Source organism: Echinops telfairi, unplaced genomic scaffold (assembly GCF_000313985.2).
Source record: "Echinops telfairi isolate 266 unplaced genomic scaffold, ASM31398v2 ScPeMD7_7457;HRSCAF=8495, whole genome shotgun sequence".
NCBI classification, from domain to species: domain Eukaryota; kingdom Metazoa; phylum Chordata; class Mammalia; order Afrosoricida; family Tenrecidae; genus Echinops; species Echinops telfairi.
Window position 1 is genome coordinate 37386812 of NW_022111357.1, and position 7678 is coordinate 37394489.

Below are 7678 nucleotides of genomic sequence, written 5' to 3' on the forward strand. Positions count from 1 at the left end.
TGGGATCATGATTGTAGGGGGAGGAAGCATTAAAGAACTAGAGGAAAGTTGTATGTTTCATCATTGCTACACTGCACCCTGACTGGCTTGTCTCCTCCCTGCGATTCTTCTGTAAGGGAATGTCCAGTTACCTACAGATGGGCTTTGGGTCCCCATGCCACAGTCCCCCTCATTCACAATGATATTTTTTTTGGTTGATGCCTGATACCTGATCCCATTGACCCCTCATGATCACACTGACTGGTATGCTTCTTCCATGTGGGCTTTGTTGCTTCTCAGCTAGATGGCCGCTTGTTTATCTTCAAGCTTTTAAGACCCCAGACGGGCCATGTTATTTTCAAGCACCTCATATGTGTGTGAAAGTTGGGCACTACATAAGGAAGGGCGAAGAAGAATGGATGCATTTGAATTATGGTGCTGCTGAAGAATACTGAAAGTACCATGAACGTCCACAATAATAAACAAATCTGTCTTGGAAGAAGTACAGCCAGAATGCTCCTGAGAAGTAAGGCTGGTCAGACGTCATCTTACTTTGATTTTATCAGAAGAGACCCGTCCTTGTGAAAATAGAGGGGCAGGGAAAAGAGGAAGGTCTTTAACAGGATGGTCTTTGACAAATGCAACAACATTTGCAGGTGGTAAAAGCATTTCCAAACACCACTGCCCAGAAGTCAGCAAATGGTCAGTCTGGGCCTAGATCCCCTCTCCTGTGCTGGTTCCTCGCCCCCCACCCCCAAAAGTCATCCTTTAGTACTCTTACCCAAAGCCTCTTTTCATCTGCCTTTGATCACTAGCCCCAGCTCTCAAAGGGGTTCATTTTCAAACCACCCAAACTAGCATTTACTTAAATTCTAAAAATTTCTAAGCAACAAGAAACATTTAAAGACAGAAAAGAATTCATGAAATCACATACCCACAGGATGTTGTAAGCTTGGCAAGACTATGATCTGTTGTTTCTAGAGTAGCAAATACTAAGCGTTTGTGTATCTGGTATCATCAGAACATCAGGGTGTTGGGAAACTACTAGCCTGACTTATGCTGTCCGTACTTGGCCGCACCCAGGCTCCCCTGGATTATGTACCCTAAACCAAACCATTAGAGTTGACTGACTCATCTCTCAGCCCTGTAGAACAGAGCAGAACCCTGAGGTTGCTAAGATTGCACATATTTACAGAAGCAGATTGTCCTATCTTTCTCCGTTGGAGTGGCAGGTTGAGTTTGAACTGTCCACTAGGTAGCAAACAGCCCAGCACTTAACCACTGCACTACCAGACCTCCTTAGTCTATGTACATCCCATCTTAAATCCTGTAACCTGATGAATTTTCCTGGCTGTATTGTGCAATACAGCACAAGGCAATTGCTGAAACTGTATTAGATAATTTAAAAATTAAATTCTCCCCTTTCACCTATAAAACAAAGTTAAAAATCTGACTTGTCATAGAATGCTCCTTATCACCTATTCCAGGCTGCTTTCCCACAATTCTCACACCACTGGCACTTCTCTAAAACCACCCTAACTCTCCTAATGACAGCTCTCACCTTTCCCACGTCCACCTGGCAAACGGTCACTCTGTAGACTCGAACACAGCTTCATCATCATTATTCACAGCAGCTATCAACAGGCCCAACGTTCCCCACATATTATTTCCAGTCCTTAAAATAACTCTGAAAGGTTTTCCTTTTCACTTGACAAATGAGGAAGCTAAGGGTCAGAAAACATGCTACTCACCCAAGGTCATACCGCTAGAGCCTCTCAGGGCAGGCTTTGGGAGTCAACATTTTCCTGCTCCTTTAGCCCCACAAGCTCCAGTTGCCTGACTCAGGGTAGCCCCAGGTGATTAAGAAAAAACATAGTTCCACGGGGGCTCCATCTTTCAGAAGGGATCACCAGGCTTTTAATTGGAGGCGCCTCAGGGTGGAATCAACCATTACTCTTTGGCTGGCCGCTGAACCCAGGAAACACTTGTGCCACCTACGTGGGATCTATGCTTACACTATGTCCAGTAAGTCTCCTAGGTCTTGCCCGTATTGAAATAGGACTCCAAAATGGAATACTGTAGTTATTTTCTACCTGTGCCGTTCCCACTTGAGTCAAGGCTATGGATATTTTGGAAGCAGAGACTTTGTCCTGTGCTTTTGGCACTGGATAGGAAGTGCTCAGTCAATGGAAAGGAACATTATTTTCTCATCTAAGCATCTTCTGGAAGTCAATGTATGGATGAGGTCATCAAGCTCTGGGGCCAAGGACTCTTGAGCAACCTCCACTCTCCACAAGGGGCTTGGGCAGTTTGTGCCCCAATTAGCAGCTTTATCATCTGTGCCAGTGGAGCAATAGAATGCTCAAAATGATCAAAACCTACTGGAGTCAACTTGAAAAGCACCTGGGCAAACCCTATGCCCTGGCTGGCTGCCACTGACTTTCAGCCCAGGTAAGGACATTATGTAAGTACTGTGCTGGGGCACAAGACTGGCAGAGCAGCTCGGAGGGACAACGGACTTCTTCCTGCACCATAACTTCACAGCCTTTTCTTTAGCGGCTGTACTTCACGTTAAAAACATGAACCTCTAGTTTTTCTGATCTGCTCCTTTACCCTGGCCAAGGGGAATATTTGGAATACAGAAGATTGGCAGCTCACCTTAATTAAAAGAATGACTGTAATTTAGCTCCAAGGTGTTTGACAAGTCAGTCAGGTGACGGTGTTGTAGAAGTATGAGATTTGAATTGTGTTAAAGGAGACATATTGTAGAACGTGTAGAACACATGCTTGGATTTGAACACCTGAAAATCAGCCCAGTGGTATCTGCAAGCATGAGAACGCACTACCACCTCGGTGCTCGGTCTGAGCCACCACGGGCCTGGTTGCCAGAGTAGAAGAAAAAGCTTCGTCTTGGCAGGTAAATGAATGGAGGAGCAATCATCAAATACCATCTGCTATTTTAAAACGCGTTATTTGTAGCTCAAGTGCACATGTGCCCTCCTGTTGCTATTTGGATTGGGAATGAGAGGCCATCTCTCATTCCATTTACAGCCCGTGGCCAGGCTGGCAGGAAGAGCTGACGAAGCAAAAGGAGGCATGACCTGAACTATTTCTGTAGAGAACTGTAATTGCTGCTTAGGAAGTCTCCTAAATTTTTTAGGAAGCTCAGAAAGACGGGGACAATGAAGTCACTTAATGCCTTCCCAGAATAAATGGGGCCGCTAGAGTACATTAAGCTGCTCCTCCCTAGCAAGCCATTTAAGATGTCCAAGTACAGAGGAAAGGGTAAGGGCCAGGCCGAGATAAGGCACAAGCTGTACACTCGGATTTTCCAAAGCAATGGCTAAATTTAGCCTTAGAAAAGCTGTCAGACTCCCCCTTTTAAAAACTCCTCAGCTCCATGCACCAGTAGAGGCAATCGGCGGAGGCAATCGATGCTCCTTAGGCTTTCTTCACACGAGGGGGTATAGGAGTCCCGTTCCTTCTCCCTGGTCTTTGCTTCACAGCACTCAAAACAGTCTAAGTCAAGTCAAGAAAAAAACCACCGATGGCGTTGCTAACAGGGATGTGTCACAGCAAATTAAGAGATTAAACGCATCAAAGGTAACAAAGCAAATCTACAATTATTTCTCACTTCAAATCTTGCAATACTAGAGCTAGAGGTGCATGAGGGTACCTATGTCAAACCTACTTTGCAAAGAAACCAACGCTTATAGTCTAATACCCCAGCAGTGGCTGAAGCGCCCAACTCGATGACAGCATGCCTTAAGTATGGAAGGGGTCTTGGTGGTACAGTGGTGAAGTGCTCAGCTGCCAACCCAAACCCAGTGGTTTGACCCCCATCCTCCTCCCACCACCAGGAGAAAATGCCTGGGCAATTGGCTCCCATTTGATTTACAGCAGCAGTTCTCAACCTGTGGGTCACGACCCGTTTGTGGGTTGAACGACCCTTTCACAGGGGTCACCTAAAACCATCGGAAAAACACATATTTCCGATGGTCTTAGGAACTGAGACATTACTCCTCTATCTGTCTCCAGGTGGGGTCTGCCCACATGCAGATACGCCCATGTACAAGTACCTGGCGTGAAGACTGTTCCCCACGCTACACCACGCTTCAAGACAGAATTTCATTTATATATCATTAGAAATAAATATTTCACAATATATAATTACATATTGTTTTTGTGATGACTCTGTGCTTTATGTTCAATTTGTAACAATGAAAATACACCTTGTATATCAGATATTTACATGACGATTCATAACAGTAGCAAAATGGCAGTGATGAAGTAGCAAGGAAAATAACTTTATGGTTAGGGGTCGCCACAACAGGAGGAACTGTATGGAAGGGTTGCAGCATGAGGAAGGTTGAGAATCACTGATTTACAGCAGTTCTACTCCATGTACTCTATCATACATGTATCAGAATCAACCTACCAGCACCCAATAACTAGCATTTGAGAGTCCTTAGGAAGGACCAATGATTAATGATCTCTGCTAACCATTAGGTTGGAGGTTTGAGTTCATCAAGAAATGCCTAGGAAGAAAGGGCTGGCAATCTACTTCAGAAAAAGCAGCCACTGGAAACCCTAAGGAGTACAGTCTTCCCTGACACGCAAAGGGTTACCACGAGTTAGCGGGAGGGCAGCCGACTGAAGCACACCAGATGTTAGGTGCCATCAAATCCGTTCTGACTCACAGCAGACTCGGATGCCGGCCAGTCTTTCTTTCACCCTCTGCAATCGTTGTGTGTAGCCACTGTGCCGATTCAGCTCATACAGGGTCTTCCTCTGTCTGCTGACCTACTCATTACAAGGCACGGCCCATCCCTGGAGACGACTATGAAACTCCAAAAACTTACCATCCCAAAAGACGTGATTTGCGATACCCAGACTAACATAGCAGGTCTACTCCAACACACAGGGGACTGCCCTGAGTTAGAACCAGCTTGACTGATGAATTCCCTCTGCTGACAACCAAGCGTGTGTTCTGGAAGGGTGTTCTGGAGGAGTTGCTGTGGTTTATCAAGGGATCCACCAATGCTAAAGAACTCTCCTCCAAGGGAGTGAAGATCTGGGGTGCCAATGGGTCCCGAGACTTCTTGGGGTTCTCGACCCGAGAAGGAGGAGATTTAGGCCCAGTCTATGGCTTTCAGTGGAGACATTTCGGGGCTGAATATAAAGATATGAATTCAGATTACTCAGGCCAAGGAGTACACCAGCTACAAAAGGTTACTGACACAATCAAAACCAACCCCGATGACAGATCATCATGTGTGCTTGCAATCCAAGAGACCTTCCTCAGATGGTGCTGCCTCCTTGCCACGCCCTCTGCCAGTTCTATGTGGTGAATGGTGAGCTGTCCTGACAGCTGTACCAGAGGTCAGGTGACATGGGCCTGGGGGTGCCTTTCAACATCGCCAGCTACACCTTGCTCACCTACAATGATCGCACACATCACAGGCCTGAAGCCAGGTGACTTTGTACATACATTGGAAGATGCGCATATTTACCTGAATCATGTTGAACCCCTGAAAGTTCAGCTCCAGCGAGAACCAAGACACTTTCCCAAGCTCAATATTCTGCGGAAAGTTGAGACCATTGATGACTTCAAAGCTGAAGACTTCCAGATTGAAGGATACAACCCTCACCCAACTATTAAAATGGAAATGGCTGTCTAGAGTGCATAAGGAGGTGTGTTGGCCATTAGGGAGGGGATGGACTGGAGGCCCAGGGGAAAGCGTCCTTTTTGCTATAAAGGTAAAGGGAACTATTAGGTCAAAACGCTCTTGGTTACCGAAGAGTTACTCTTCATTTAAAACGGCTCCTCTGAAGCATGTTGCCAGTAACAAATATATTAGTGTCAGTTCTTTTGGTAACGAAAGTCTTGAGCTTGTGACTAGTGTTAGGAGAGTGAAAATCGATGTGCTCTTAATATATGTGTATTTCAAACCCATGTCTTTATGAAGGTCAGTGGATTTCAGAAATTCTCTTAAACTATTCCCCTAAACTTGAGTGAGCGGCATGATACCCGTTAAAGTTGTTTTATATATTGCTAAAATAAGGCCCTGTTCTGCATTTGTCCATGTGGTTTTGTGGCTTTTTAAAGTCTTTTCTTGCCATTTATCTGCCCAGTTCTTGCTTAAACTAATTGGACTTAGCTAATAAGCACTCCTAAACAAACATTTGCTATTCTGGTTTGGATGATGCTGATGGAATTAATTTTATAAATAATAAACAAAAAAGATGTGATTTGCACTGCTTCCTGGTATCTGGCTGAGGCCCTGTGCTGGGGACTGTGGCCGCGCCGGCCTTCTAGACCCCTTTCACTCATTCTCTAGACATTATTTAGAAGTCTGCTGTCGGCACGGTTTTGCGCTGAGCTCACCGTAGCGATACCATCTGCACAACCCTTCCCAACGCTTCTTGTTCACTTGGGAGTTAAATACTTAAAAAAAAAGGTTTTTTCCCCCTATAGTGAATTCTGCATTGAGTAGCTTCTGTTCCCAAGCTCAAGTTTATTAACTACAAGAATATTTTTTCATAAAGCTAGAAAATGATTTTTGATGTCTGGAACAAAGTTTAGAAAAATTATATTTTAATCAATAGATGGAAACATACCTACTTTAAAAGGGACAGATGTTATTTTAAAATACTGGACATACATTCTAGCTAAAATGGGTCATAACAGATAAAATTGCCCAAGAATACAAGTTTACAAGCCAATTTTAAAAATTCAAGCTATACTAATTTAAATATTGTATCATCAGGTTTAGAAAAGTTGTTATTAAACCTCTTTTCGGTAGTCAGATCGCCATTTCTTGACTCCATCATGCTACATAAGATTACCTCAAGGACCATTGTCCTCTCATCTCCCCTCCGCTTGGACTTGTTGAAGAGGTAGCCCTACTGCCCCTGTTGTTAGGGGCTTCTGAGTCACAGTGGTCCCATGCACATCCTCACAATTGTTGCTACGTCCGATCCAGTGTTGCCGCCGCTGTGCTGATCCATCTCACTGAAGGGTCACCCCTTTTCCACTGACCTTAACTTCACTCTTTCCCTACACCAGTGAGGCCTGGATCAACATGCTCCTACCAAACCCAAACCAAACTCTCCGCCACCAAGTCCATTTCTACTCAGAGTGGCCCTATAGGACAGAGGTTTCTGAGACTGTAAATCTTTCTCCTTCCAAGTGGCTGGTGGTTTTGAACTACTGACCTTGCAATTAGTAGCCCGATGCATAACTCACTACACCACCAGGGCTCCCACATAAGTTTTATGTGCTACTCCAACCAGTATTAAAACACCCTTTGAATTAGGTGGGAAAATATTATAGTGCTTTCCACTAAGTGGGGATCCACCCGAGGGACCGTCCTGTTCTGCTATCCTCTCTGGGGTCCCCAGTGGTCTCTTTAGTCATCCACTCAGTGTGGTTGGTCTAAAGGTTCACAGAGCAGTTAGAGAACAGAACAAAGGTCAGTGAGGCACAGCCAACTCAAAGAGCAGCAGGTGCGCTAGGCCTTGGACATATCCTTTCCTCCGTCTCCGTTTCCCCTTAAAATTTCCTATTTTCCCTTCCCTGTCCCAGTTCATCCCTTCTCAGCTTCCTTATTTCTCTTCTAGCTCTCACTGAACTGGTAGCAATCTAAGATCCAAATATGTCTGAGACATGATTGACAAAAATACTTAAGATTAACAA

At 44.8% G+C, this 7678-nt stretch overlaps 1 protein-coding gene and 1 pseudogene across 1 annotated transcript in view; one reads left to right on the forward strand and one right to left on the reverse strand.

Moving 5' to 3' along the window:
• Positions 1 to 7678, reverse strand: part of CAMTA1 (calmodulin binding transcription activator 1) — a 1095522-nt gene that overhangs the window by 39777 nt on the left and 1048067 nt on the right. The window lies entirely within an intron of this gene.
• Positions 2396 to 5753, forward strand: LOC105978850 (annotated as a pseudogene).